This window comes from Oryzias latipes, chromosome 16, assembly GCF_053564925.1.
Source record: "Oryzias latipes strain Hd-rR chromosome 16, Olatipes_Hd-rR_3.1".
NCBI lineage: Eukaryota > Metazoa > Chordata > Actinopteri > Beloniformes > Adrianichthyidae > Oryzias > Oryzias latipes.
The window spans coordinates 11,097,994-11,112,818 of NC_136252.1; the positions used below are offsets into that span (position 1 = coordinate 11,097,994).

The 14,825-nt window shown below is 40.4% G+C and overlaps 1 long non-coding RNA gene across 1 annotated transcript; it reads left to right on the forward strand.

Moving 5' to 3' along the window:
- Nucleotides 1-3,306: 3,306 nt before the first annotated feature.
- Nucleotides 3,307-14,534, forward strand: LOC144984562 (uncharacterized). Its single transcript, XR_013648354.1, has 2 exons — nucleotides 3,307-7,457; nucleotides 11,460-14,534. It is a non-coding gene; the product is annotated as an uncharacterized LOC144984562 (long non-coding RNA).
- Nucleotides 14,535-14,825: the final 291 nt, after the last annotated feature.

Below are 14,825 nucleotides of genomic sequence, written 5' to 3' on the forward strand. Positions count from 1 at the left end.
GGTAGTCCTTTTGTTTGGGTGGATAACGTGTGTTTTCTGCCTGTTTTAGGTTAGTATGTGCCTCTTTAAGTATTCACGAGAAAACGTCCTTCGTCTGTGTGCCAAACCGAGCGGGATAAAACATCCCATCTCGTCTGAATTGAAGAAACCCTTCCGTCGTTACCATGCCGGAGGGACATGATGGGGACATAAACTCTATCCCAAAAAAATGTGAGGAGCTGGGGGCTCTTGTGAAAACTGACAGGATTTATTGTGAGTGCAGCCTGTACTGTTTTACCGAGACACGACTGACGGACAATATCATTGACCCCTGTATCAACTTTTTACTTTACCATGGTGCGAGTGGACAGAGACATGACAAAGTGTGAAAAAACAAAAGGTGGGGGACTGCTCATGCTGTTCATAAACAATAAATGGCGCAATCCCGTCACATCACCGTAAAAGACGTACAGTCTTGTTGAGATGTGGAGCTTCTAGCGGTCAGTTTACGACCGTATTATATGCCGCAGGAGTTTTCACACATCCTCGCCACTGTTGTTCACATCCCACCGCAAGCTGAGGCTTCACTCACATGCGACGTCATCCATGAAACTATCGCGAGAATCAAGCTGATGGGCTTATCGCTGTATCTGTGGATTTTAATCATATGGAGCGGGTTGGTAGGTGGGCCCCACCACCCTGTGTCGATTGGCAGTGCGACAGTATCTCTCCTTGGTGCGGAGGAGAGCGGCCCTGGTCTGGTGCCAAACGCGTTGGCAGTGCTGGAGGTGGTACCAGACCGAGGGCACTGCCAAATCGAGTTCCGGTGACGGAAACAGAGGTGGTGAGTACCCGAGGCAGGCCTCGAAAGGAGACACCCCAGTGGCGGAGGACGGGTGAGAATTGTGAGCATACTCAATCCACACCAGGTAATTGGACCAATCCGTGGTGTTTTGAGCAGCCAGGCAACGGAGAGCCGCCTCCAACACCTGATTAGCCCGTTCCGCTTGCCCGTTAGATTGGGAATGGTAACCTGAAGACAGACTGAAAACCTTGTGAAGACTTAGAGAAAATATTTGATTGCTGTCATTGCCAACAAAAGGTATGTAACAAAGTATTGAGTTGAACTTTTTCTTTTGACTAAATCTTTATTTTCCACCATAATTTGCAAATACACATTTAAAAAATCAGAAAATATGATTTGTGGATTTTTCTCTTATGTCTCTCATAGTTGAGGTAGACCTTTGATGAAAATTGCAGGCCTCCTCTTTTTAAGTGGGAGAACTTGCACAATTGGTGGCTGACTCAATACTTTTTGCCCCACTAACTAATAAGTTAAATGCTACTTTACCTTGCCAATCCCTCATCTTTTGCCTTAAGTGTAGTTCACCACGACAAGAAACACATTTTGCAAAGTTGTTTCCCCTTACTTCATAAGTCATGTCTATTTATTTTTATTTTGCTTTGAAGTATGTTGTTTCTTTTCTCTTTCTTAAAAAAGAAAAAAAAAAAACAAGTCCATTAATTCCCCATAGGTGTAGTGAAGGGTATATTAGTCAAATGCAGATACAGTACTTGAGAAACAAATTTGTTTTATAAATTAACTTAAAATAGACCACACTATTATTTTTAGTTTTAAGATATTAGTCAAGATTTATAGATTATTTGTAAAAAATAAATAAAACTGTACTTTTCTCATCTTTCAGAAGCCTTGTGCAATTTTGTCATTTTAGTTTATGATTTTGGGCCTACTGTTTATTTTATTATTTTTAGTATACTATTATTCTTAAGTGTTGTATGTGGCTCATTGGAACTGCAGCAAATTCCAAGTCTGTGAAACTGTTCTGTTTACTACACTAACAATGGCAATAAAAATCCCTCTGACCTCTGACCTGACCAGACTCTGCACAAGAGGTGGATGAGTCAGTATGCCAAAGTTAAGATTAGCCTGATCAGGTGAGGTGCAGCAGATGTCAATCTTCAGATCCAAACCACATTATCGTTCACTGAAGAAGCCAGAGTGTTCAGCTCAGGAGAGACAGGTTAGATCAAATTCTTTAGGCCACCAGATCAAGAGTTTGCCTGCTGGTTGTGTCTTTGGCTGGTCTAGCAGAGTCTTTAAGTCATTTTTATTGCTCTGGGTTGTGGGTGATTGGAGTCTCTCATTAACTTGGGCAGTCTCTCCAAGTTGTCATCCATTTTCCGCACAAGTTCAAGGGTTACCAGCGCTCCACCTATGCAGGCAAGTGAGGCATAATGCTTTTGATTGGCTTGTAAAAGTTCACTGCTGTCTTTGTAGCCCGTCGCATTTCTTCAGCAGTTTACCACTCGCTGTTTGCAGCTCCCAGGCTGTTCAGTAAATTAGAAATCCTCCGATCCCGATTGTGGGGATTCTGATTATCAGAAATTTGAATAGATACCCAATTTCAACATCTTTCACAGACAGCTGGGACAGACACAGCAGCCTCCACTAGCCCTGTGGATTGTTGGTGTATCAAGCTGCGTGGGTTCTGTGTGGGCAGTGGGGGTCCGCTGTGTGGGAAAAATGTCCATCAAATTCAAAGACCAGCTGATCCAATCCATTTTCAGAGGGTGAAATGCAGAAGGGTGCATAAGTATAAAATAAATGCAGGCTCAGACGGAGGACAGGGGAAAAAGCCTTGGGACAGACACAGGAGGAGAGAGAAGAAAATGTATCTGACTTCAGCAAGAGTCGGAAGAAGAAAATATATGTTTTGCAGCCAAACGGGAAACTTTGGTTGAGAAAGTTTATCTGTTGATTCCTCATACCCGATTCACTGCAGTCGGAACTATCAGAGTCACTGGACACCTTATTGTACGTGCCTTTGGTGGTCTACGAAATCTAGATGCTTGGTGACTTCATCGCAGGTGCCTTAACACCTCTTAGGCTAAATGTTATCTCCATTGATAATTCACAAAATCTACTATCTGTATTTCTTGTTCAGGATAATAAATTAATTTTTAAATGGGTCAAAAGGATTCAAATGGGGAAGAAGATCTGATACATTAATTTAATAAAAAATAAGAAGAATGTTGAGCCATTTTCAAAATGAAACAGTGAAATACCGTGTTTTTGACTGACATGTGTTTTTTAACAATATTGTATCTATTGTATCTACAGTATATTGTTCAGCAGGTCTGTTCTTTGATGACTAATTGTGAACGGCTTGGCCTTATTAAAATCTAACCAGTTTAATCCAAAGTCATTGCTGGACAGTATCAGTGATTTTGCACCAATGATTGGTCTTAGCCTTTGATTTTGCTTCCGCCAGCTGTCAGTCATTATCAGTGGAAATCAGGGTTATGCATTATGTCTATGAGCTTTCATTCTGCTGGTTCTTCTGTCGACTGTCTTCAGTATTTGCTTAATTTGCACACACTCACTCTTGTGGGGTTGTTCATGCTCCTAGTTACCTTTTCTACAACTAAATTCCCAAACTTTATTGAGCTTTTTTTGTTTAAAAAAGAAGGTATTTTTGTTCAAAAACCTACCTGGATACAGCAGAAAAATACAGTGATTGATACAACACAGCAACGCTCAGATAAAAATCCTGTTACATTAGCAGAATTCTTTTGGCTGCAGTCAGTGTGTCAGAGTCATGATGTGGTTTGTAGCAATTCTGCTAGTCTGATTTCTTTTTGCCTTTTGGCTGCTCCCTCTCCATAGCAAGCCCTCCACCTCTATCTAATCCTTTCCTCAGCTTCCTCACCAAACATCCATGAGCCTCCCCTTTGGTTTTCCTCTGAGATTGAGGCTAACAGATACGATTCTGCTCTCTGCTCTGCTGCTCATTAACCTAAAAATAATAAGTACAATGTCATATACCATGAAAAGACGCCATTTCTTTCTTTGGCACTGTTGATGAGATTTATTATTATTTTCAACTGACACATGATCAATCCAAACTCCCATCGAATTATACGTCAAAGTATATGTAATCTAATCTAATAATCATGTCAGTCGTCTGCCCAAAACGTGAAGGAGGCTGCCACATACTAGGAGAATTACGGTACCACTGGATTTAATCATTCCAAAGATTCAAGCAGCCTGTCCTCCTCAGAGGTCTCCCACTGCTGATCTCTCTTTTTTTTAAAGTACAATGGACAGCCCTGCAGTGAACAGTCAAGCTGATGGTGGATGAATCAGTCCTTAATTAAGGTTGTGCTGTGTTCGGAAAGAGTGCTACTTTGATAGCATTAATGCAATCCCAGAAGGGCACACATAGTGATTTGCACTGCAGCTGAATGCTGATAGGATCTCTGTGAACCTCAGTGAAATTGTCTCTGTCTAATCCAATTTTGCTGGACTGCTAATACAGTGGTGGCTGCATGCAGTTTTGTATGTTTTGATCCAGTTTTTAGACATTAGTGTGAGGATTTTAATAAAGCGTTACTTTTCTTCAGATTTTAATGGGTCACTGGCCTCAAATGTATCTACATCTAAATTGGAACAGCAGCATGATCAAACTCCCTCATGAACGGGGAGTAATACATTTTGACTGCAGAAAAAAATATGCTTGAAACATTTGATTCTACATCAAGGCCACATAGTAATTTCATTACTGCTTATGATTAAATAAAAATAAATTTTTCCTTCTTTGTCTTTTGGTTGCTCCATTTAGGGCTCACCACAGCAAATCATTGGCCTTCATCTAACCATCTCCTTTGCATCCTCCTCGCTCACACCAACCACATTCGTGTTCTTCTATCCTCAATCCATTAACCTACTCTTTCATCGTCCTTTGGCCTCTTTCCTGGTAGCTCCACGAAAGAGGCGTTCTTGTGTCAAACCGGTTCCCCCTCAAAATGCATCCAAAATGCTGTCCATATTCCTCCACTACAAGTCAATTTACTCTGAATACAAACCTAGGAAACTTTTTGAAGCAACAGTTTCTCATAGGAAATGTCAGAGACAGAGCCCTGTCCTGTTCTTTTTTTTTTCAAAGATTGACTAACGATTGGATCGCCTTTTTTGGCTGATACTCTTGCAAAAATTGTCCAATCCGAGGAAAGTTGTTCAAAGACAAAAACATGTACATGCTTATTGATTACTTGTGTCACTACGTCAAAGCAGTAGAGTACCTATGGAATATTCTTAAAGATATTTGACAATTTGGGTTTGTCGTGGAAACACCAATATTCGCCACAAAGAAAACGCCCTGCCATAAATATGGTGCCGCATCTAAAGCTAACAAGCTAACAAAGGAGATCAAGGCTGCAAAGAGGTCCTTCACTGCAAAGCTGATGGACCAGTTTTCTGCCAACGACTCTTCTGCAGTTTGGAAAGGCCTGCAGACCATGACCAACTACCGGAGACCATCCCCCCGCCCCTCAGACAGATACCACCTGGCTGAGGAGCTTAACGACTTCTACTCAAGGTTTGAAAGAACATCACCTTCCCCCTCAGCCACCATTTCCATCACACAGGATCTACCTGCAATCTCAACCTCCCCCACACCTGCCCCCTCATCCGCACTGATGAGGGGGCAGTTAAGATGTGCGTCAACAGTTCCAGAAGCAAAAGATCAGGAAGGCTCCAGGACCCGATGGAGTCTCTCCCTACTGCCTGAAAGTCTGCTGACCAGCTAGCTCCCATCTTCACCAGGATCTTCAACAGCTCCCTGGAGATGTGAGTGGTACCTGCTTGTCTCAAACTCTCCACCATCATTCCAGTCCCCAAGAAGTCCCCAGTCACAGGACTAAATGACTACAGACCAGTCGCCCTAACCTTGGTAGTCATGAAATCCTTCGAACGACTGGTGCTGAACCACCTGAAGGTCATCACAGAGCCTCTGCTAGACCCCCTGCAGTTTGCCTACAGAGCAAACAGGTCAGGGGATGACGCAGTCAACAAGGCTCTCCACTACATCCTGCACCACCTCGACTCTGCAGACACCTACGCACGGGTTCTATTTGTGGACTTTAGCTCTGCATTTAACAGGATCGTCCCAGAGCTCTTCCACCACAAGCTGTCCCAGCTCGCTGTGCCTCTCCCCACCTGTCAGTGGATCACAAGTTTCCTCACCGACAGGAGGCAGCAGGTGAAACTGGGTCGCTTCACATCCAGCACCCGGATCCTGAACACTGGCGCCCCCCAGGGGTGTGTTCTCTCCCCTCTGCTCTTCTCCCTCTACACCAATGACTGCAGATCAGGAGCCCCTTCTGTGAAACTCTTGAAGTTTGCAGACGACACCACAGTCATTGGGCTCATCCGGGGCGGTGATGAGACTGCATATAGAGGAGAAGTGGAGCAGCTAGTCCTCTGGAGCAGCCAGAACCACCTGGAGTTGAACCCACTTAAAACAGTGGAGATGACAGTGGACTTCAGGAGGAACCCCCCCCACTCACAATTCTCAATAGCACTGTGCCCTCAACAGACTCACACAGGTTCCTGGGGTCTACCATCTCTCGGGACCTTAAGTGGACCGCTCACATTGACTTGGTCTGGAAAAAGGCTCAGCAGAGGTTGTTCTTCCTGCGACAACTCAAGAAGTTCAACCTCCCTCAGGAGCTGCTGACCATTTTCTACACTGCAATAATCCAGTCTGTCCTGACCACATCCATCATGGTCTGGTTTGGTTCAGCTACCAGACACGACAGGAACAGACTACAGAGAATCATCAGATCTGCTGAGAGGATTATTGGTTCCAGCCTTCCCCCCATTCAGGACCTGTACCGATCCAGAGCCAGGAAGCGGGCTAGCAGGATCGTAAAAGACCCCTCTCCTCCTGGACACTGCCTTTTCAGCCTCGTCCCATCAGGACGGCGCTTTAGGACAATGCGAACCAAAACCACTCGCCACAAAGACAGCTTCTTCCCCCGAGCTGTCACTCTTATGAACTCCTGACTCCGGACTACTCAGGGACACTGTACAACCAAAAACTGTCAAACTGGAACTACTGCTGCTGCATTTTTTGACTTTTTATTTTAATCCATTCCTTTATTTAGTTATGTTTATTTATTCATACAGTTACCTTACATCTACCTTCTTTTTATTATTTATCTTTTTATTATTTAGCCTTTTTACCTTGCTAGTTTGCACGAGAGCACAAGTAACCGAAGTCAAATTCCCTGTACATGCGCTGTACTTGGCAAATAAAGTGATTCTGATTCTGATCTGATTCTGAAATGGCGTCCAACACGTTCAACCTTCATTTGCAGACCCCAGGTGTGCAATCAGAAGGTCTAAGTGGCACTTCCAGGTTTAGTGTAAAATCCAACAGGTGCTTGTGTAAGTGCTTTTACTCTCAGGACTTTTATTGAGTGAACTCTACATTTATATGGTTATTTTAAGGATATTGTATGATAAACTAAAAAGTAGAAACCACATTTTAATACTTGGGATCACTGTGTCTTGTGCTTTACAAACATACAACTCTGTTTGTGGTAGGTGTGTGGAGGCTGTCATGAAATCCTACCGGTATCCGCTAAATACTGTGGCCACAGGAAAATTAAAGGTTAGATTATCATTTTCTGACTTCTGACTTTTTCTTAACCATGTCAAGCAACTGCAGCAATCTGCTGTTTTCACCTGTTGAGTTGACTACAACACCTGTTTCAACAAATGACACTGATAAAGATGATTCAAAACTGTTACATTACCCTTACCCCCCCCCCCCCCCCCCCCAGTCCACAAACACAGATTGCTGATCGCCCACAAACACAGATTAATAGCTTTACATACAAGTTATAGCTTGAGAATGATGCTGTTTAAAAATGTTCTTATCTGTCACTATTATCTGCTTTGGGAACACAACACATCAGAAACATGATTTATATGTTTGTACCTAATTGTTAGCTTCACATATTTCATCCAAAAAGGAAAACACAATACACAGTTCTGTGGGTTTTTTTTTTTTTTTATTTGACCAAGAAGATTAAGAAATAAATAAGTGATGTGAAAAGTTAATTATGAAAGGGCTATGACTGAACATTTCCTTGAACACAGCCTGAATAAGCTCTGGCAGCATTAAGTTTAAGGATACCTTAACATGCTTTTACAGAGGTGCGGGACAAACAGGACAGTATTGGAATAAAACCAGTAAATCTTAGCAGCAAATGAAACATTTTAGCTTTATGCACAAAAGTTTTGCAGCACTATTACAACTTGAAAAGTTCTGGAGTAAACTGTCTCGCAATCGCTTTGTTTTAATCAAAGGCACTTGCATAATATATGGCATAATTAATTTCCTGGAGAAAATAAAGGAGAACAAAGACAAACAGCCAGACCAAACAAAGAAGGATATTAATTATTTTGTGTGATTCAATTACAAAGAGGGTGTTGCTGCATTTTCAGTATAACAAATTACCTTGCATAGCATAACAAATGCCTGACATAAATCATTTGTCATATTTCATTATGGCATAAACCCACACTGGATATGCTTGAGTTTAATGCCTTTGCAAGATTCATTTTCTCACACTTTGTTTTGCTAAAATTTCTGCAGTGAAGATGAAGAATGTTTGCATTTTCAAAAGTAATTTTCTAGTCTAAATAATCTAATGCTTAGTACTTTAATTGTCATGAAGAAAATGTAACTTTATTCCACTGATGATGAGTTTCATCTGTTTCATTACAGTTTAATGTTATCTCTAACACCACAGTTTAATGGGATAAAAGCCTCACATAGTTCCTGGTCTGGGAGATGCAACGTTAGGTAAAAACTTGTAGGTTTGATTCTATGGAAGCGATTCTGTAGCATAATTAAAAATAAAAGTCAAAACCAGAAATGCTGTTTCATTTTCAAAATGAAGGTGCATTTTATGACTCAAAATTAAAAAGAAAGAGCAATCCTTCAAAATGCTTTTTCATTTTCTTCCTCAACACTGCTTATTCTGTCATTAAATTAAAATGATAAGGAAAATGGTATTTGACATTTCATTATCAAAAAGTTCTCTGGTAAATGTGTAGCAAAATTCATTTAGAAATGTATAATTTGACATTAAAATGGAATAACAGAAATGCTTTTAATTTTCAAAATGTAACTGCATCAAATGACTTAAATTAAAAGTAGAAATCCATCCTTTAAAACGCTTTTTGATTTCTACTTAAAAACCGCTTATTCTGTGTCATAAATAAAACGAAAATGCAAAGAGGGGATTGCATTTTCATTTTAACATCCACCCTGCGAATAGTGTTGCGTATATCAATTCGATTTAGCATTTCCAGAGGGGAGGCAGGGCGATGACGTCAGTGCTATCTCCTTGTGTCCGGCTGCTAAGAGACACATGCTAGGAGCAGTGTAGCTTTGTGTTAGCCGCAGAGAAGAGGGCTTTGTGACTTTTGTGCTCTCCTGATGATTGTACACAGCTTCTCAGGACTACGTAGGAGCGTTTCCGCCTTACGCGGTCTGGAGTTTGGGACCACAGCCTCCTTCGGAAGCCCAGCTGTCCGCAGCCGGATACACCAGCTAGGCCTCGGATGGAGCCTGGGGCCACGGTTCGAAGCTTCTCCCTCGGACTAGCTTTGTCTTCAGACGGAGCTAAACCCGGCCCGCTAGCCCGGAGACAAAGCTAGTCTGGGGAAGCTTTGAAGCGCAGGGATGGGAAATGCTGCTCAAAGACCTGAGAAACTCTCAACCATCACATGAATTTGTCTTTCCAGTGGTGTCCAGAACAAAATAAAGGCTGATGTTATTCCCACATATTTACATCCAAGTTGCTCATTGCTGATTGACCGCCTGGAGTTCTGTTCCTCCAAGGATAATGTTCTTAGCACGTGGTAGCCTAATGCTAACGCTTTTTTCGGGTCCTTGCAGCCAAGAAAAAAGCACTGACCACACGGATTTAAACAATTATGTGCGAGCAGACCCTTAATAATAATCATGACAGTAATAAAGCACATTTAGAAGATAGTCTCCTGCAGTTTGGCACTGATTTTGCTGTTCAAGGACAGCTTGAGTCCCATCAGCAGCTGTAGCAGATTTGGCCATTCTAAACGTTTGCAACAACACGTATCTTCTAAATGTCCTTTTATTACTGTATTACTATCTTGGATGTAAATATGTGGGAATTACATCAGCCTTTATTTTGTCTGAATTCCACTGGAAACACAAATTCATATGATGATTTAGAGATTCTCAGGTCTGTGTAGCAGCACTTCCGCTTTCGGCAATCTGGTTGCGCGGTCCGTCCGAAGGAGGACCACATTAGGCGTAAATGCTCCTACGAAGTCCTGAGAAGCTGTGTACAATCATCAGGAGAGCACAACCGTCACAAAGCCCTCTCCCCTGCTGCTAACACAAAGCTACAAGGCTGGCCCCACTGCTCTTTGTGTCTGTGTGTTTTAGCAGCCGGACACGAAGATAGCACTGACGTCATCGCCCCGCCTCCCTGCTGGAAATGCTAAATCAAATTGATATATGCGACACTATTCGCAGGGTGGATGTGAAAATGAAAATCACAAATCATTGAAGAAAAAAGGTTCAGCGCACTGTCTAGTGGGTCTAGATGACCCAACTACCAATGTTGAAGTGCCTAGGATAGCACAAGGGTTACAAGCCTTGTGTCAAGTGGTTCATGCAACCACACTGAGTAATTGTTGTAAAGCATGCTTATATAGTATATATCAACTATAGCTACTGAATCCCATGAGGATAAATATTTCTCTTATTCTACTCAAGAGTATTGCATAATATCTTGCCTAAACCATTAAGTAATGCAAAATATTAAATGTATTTAGTAATATTTTCACAAGCATTTTAAAACATGTGAAAAATAAAAGGGTTAAATAAAAATAACAAAATTCACTACAGTAAAAGACAGTTAATTTTTCTTTTGAGTGTAGATTTTTGTTTATGCCAGTGCTATAACAAGTTTCATCAACATCATTCTTTTATTAGCAATAAATGCAGATTAGGGATGTTATGATAAATCGATGGATTGATTTTTCTGCGTCTAGTTGTTAATTGAATCAAATTGAACTATACCGTCATAAAATCATTTCAAAATGAAATAAGTTGATGGTAATCGATCTTGGAAAATACCATTTGGATTGAGACACAATGGTTATGTGACTATAATTTAAAAACGACTAAGTACCATCACAGCGGACAACACACATGTGATGACATCAGCAAAAACAGATCTGTCCAACATTTTAGTCCAATGTTTGAAAACACTTTGAATTCAGCAGACATGTGACCATACAGTGTTCTAATATAATGTTCCCTTTGGATTCTTTGGATGTGGAAAAACAACAGTGAGCTGAACTTTAGGAAGCTAAAATGTAAACTGATTTAATGATTGTTTACTTGTTTGTTTGTACACATTTAATTTACAAGTGATTATCTTGAAGGAATACCAAGGAATCTAGAAAACTTTTGAATCACACTGGTTGAAGTTTTGGCTAAAGATGTCTTGGATCGATTGTAGGTCACTGAATCGGATTTTTCAGAATGAACAAAATCTACTGTGACTCATATCTGTGAACACAACACTGATGTGCTTTAACATTGCAGGACCAGCGACTCTGGGAGGCTGAGTCTGGAAAACTGCGATCTGCAAAAACACTGGATCAAGGAACTCCATTCACAGCAACAACGAGCAAACACAGATGTCTTAACCTTGGAGCGATTAAAAAAACAACTTCTGCTTCCTTGGCATAATTATGTTGTACATTCAAAACCTTTTGCTGAACTATAATGACTGTTATTAACTGTATTTATGATACGACTGCTCATTATTACCTCTCAATTAAGAATACTTTATTTATACATACAGTAATTAATGTTTCAATCAGTTCTTCAAGAACAAAGTATTTTAATTTTAAACTGCTGTCACATTTGCATACTAATTATATTAAAAAAAAACAACTCACTGGCAGAATTACTAATGAAGGTGATTAAAAACAAAAGCACTTTATTATCACTCAGGACTATAGTTTCATGGTTATTTACAATTTGACATTTATTAATATGTTTTCCTTTAATTCAGTGCTATTCTGTATGTATTATTTTGCATGAACAAAACATGTCGGTTTCCCTGTGATATTACCTTCAGTTAAAACATAATATAATTTTGGTACAATACGTAGATCCAGCAGAAACAATTCCTCCTAAATTGCAGGCTTCCACCTAAATGATTCTCTGGAGTTTTACTGCAGCTCATTTGCTCAAGATGTTACTTTGGTGACGTTGCTTGATGCAAAAAACACAAAAAACTCACAAAAAAGTCAGACTTTAGTCCACCTTCAACTCCCATTTTCTGTTTAGGGTCATGCAGCAGATGTTGAAGCTTAACCCTTTGCTGTAACTCCTCAACCGTTTACACCATCGACGTAAATCCAACGGATTCTGAAGCTGGGAAAAGCACTTTTCTGTTGATTTGCAACACTTACAGTAGGGTTCAACGTAATTCAGTAACAGAGGGTCAATGAGCGTGTGTACTGGTGTTAATTCCAGCTACTTTGCTGGACAGGTTGACAATCCATTGCAGGCCTGCACACAGGCACACATCCACTCCCAAGACGTCCAGTCGACCTACGATGGGGGGGGGGTCAATTAGAAACTGCTCAAATAATATGACTTCTCCTTTTTCAGACTCACTAAAGAGAACCAAACCCAACAGCAGCGGATGTTTTGTGTTGGGAAAGCCTAATCAAGCTTGATTGTGCATAAAACTGTGTGCAAATTTCAAAACTTGAACAAGGACAAAGATTTTTTTTTCTTGGCAGATTAAAAGGCTTTATCTGTCTAGTGTCAAAGAGTCCTTGGGCAAAACACTGAACCCCACATTGTTTCTCGTGGTTACAGTTTGGTGACATGTATGGCAGCAAAAAGATCATTTGAGACCAGGATGTAGGTACTTCTACTACTGATGTGCTCATTTTTGGTCCCGTTTTATTTGAGGAACACAAAACTTTAGGCTCTGTGAATAGCTCTGCAATGTTGGTTTTACACAAGTCATCCTCATCTTTTTGTTGTCATCTGCTGAAATAAACAGCACAGCAGAACAACAAAGAAAGGAGCAGAAATGCAAGACACCAGGGGGGTATTCCAGGAAGCATGTTTAAACTAGCCAGACTTTAAGCCTGAACTCTGGCTGAAATCCGCCTGAACTTGCTTACTCGGTATGTCAGTTCCAAAAGACCGGATATGAGTTGGCATAATTACGCTTGACTTGGTAACCCTGGGTTAACGCACTGTACATAAAGACATTCTCAATAGATCGCCGATTTCTGGAGTCACCATGGAAACGCGTGTAGAAAAAAAAAGAAAGCGCGACACTTGAGACGGAAGTGAGACGGAGTCTGAGATTTTAATGATGGCGTATAAAGATTATAAGTCCATCAAAAAAGTAACACGGCTGCATCATCAAAAAAAAGAGTTTCTACTTGGAGAAAAATAATGTATTTATTATTTACTTATATATATATATATATATATATATATATATATATATATATATAACTTCAAACTTAAATAAATTTCTTCTATTAGTAATAAATAATTTAGTTTAATTTCTTACGTCTATAAAACTCAATAATTGTTTATACAACTCAAATTTATGTATTTATCTAACTAAATGTCACATTACTCCATTAATCTTTTTTCCATCTTAATTACTTATATTTCTTGAACTCTCATATGTCTAACTAACGGAAAAAAATGCACAGAGTGCAAACACTTATTAAAGAATTTCCCATCAGTGTCATTACTATTATAAATTGTACGGGTCTATATAAACTCATCATCCTCTCCTTCACTCTTACTCATGGTGCAGAGCCGTAAGCACAGTAGCACAAAATAACTCGGCAAAACACGGTGAAACACAGTAAAACAGCTATACAACTAAACACATTTTGTCAAAAACCCACACTTAAACCCAAATCCGTCCAGACAGGCAGAGGGAATGATATCCCAGAATCCCTTGCGGTGCCGATCTAACAGCAGCATCAAAGTTACACCGACTTAATTGAATTAATTTGAATGAAAGTAAAATAACTGTCTGAAAACTACGTGTTATTTTTAAGCTGACCTAACAAAAAATGATTTATCTTAACTGAAGCAAATAATTTAGTTATATCAAAGTAAAAAAGTTTATCTTTCCAACATCCATATGTGGTATTATCACCCTCTCACCGGAGAAAAAGTATTATCTGAACTTCTTCATCCACTAAATCATCTTCAAATGGACACGCCATGCTGCTTCACCTCTCTGTAAACAAACTAAGCTTCAACTAAACCTGCTCCGGACCAGGTTATGTTCAGAGCATGAGTTGCCATGGTAACTTGACCTACCCTGAAACATACCTCCATTTCTGGAACCAAAAGCTGAGGTTATCAACTTCCTTAGCCTCAAACTTATAGTGGGAGCTAGCATAACATGCTTTCTGGAATACCCCCCAGGAGCAGCTACTGCTGAGACTTTTATCTTTGCTTACATTGGCAGTTTTAAATGAAAGTACATTACTCACAATAAGTTAGTGATTTAGTTTTCTGAATAAATGCTTATCCTATTTGGTTGGAATTTTATGAAATATGTAACAGTAAAGGTTTTTGTTTGATATTACTAATAAAGAATGATAAGAAACACCATTTTCCTTAGTTTGATATTTATTACCCCAAACATGGACATTGACCATGCCAACAGCGAGTATTTCCACCATTTGCTGCAGTGACAGCTTGACAGCAATGTCTCCTGCTCCTCACCAGCCTCATGATGTTGTTCTGAGGCGTTCCACCCTTCCACTAGTGCTACATGCAGTTCTGCCAGGGCACTTGGGGGTGATGTGCTCTGTGGGGTTCAGGCCATTGCTGGCCATACCACATGAGCCACTCCCACTTCCTGAGGTCCAGCTGTGACAATTCTGACACCATGTGGTG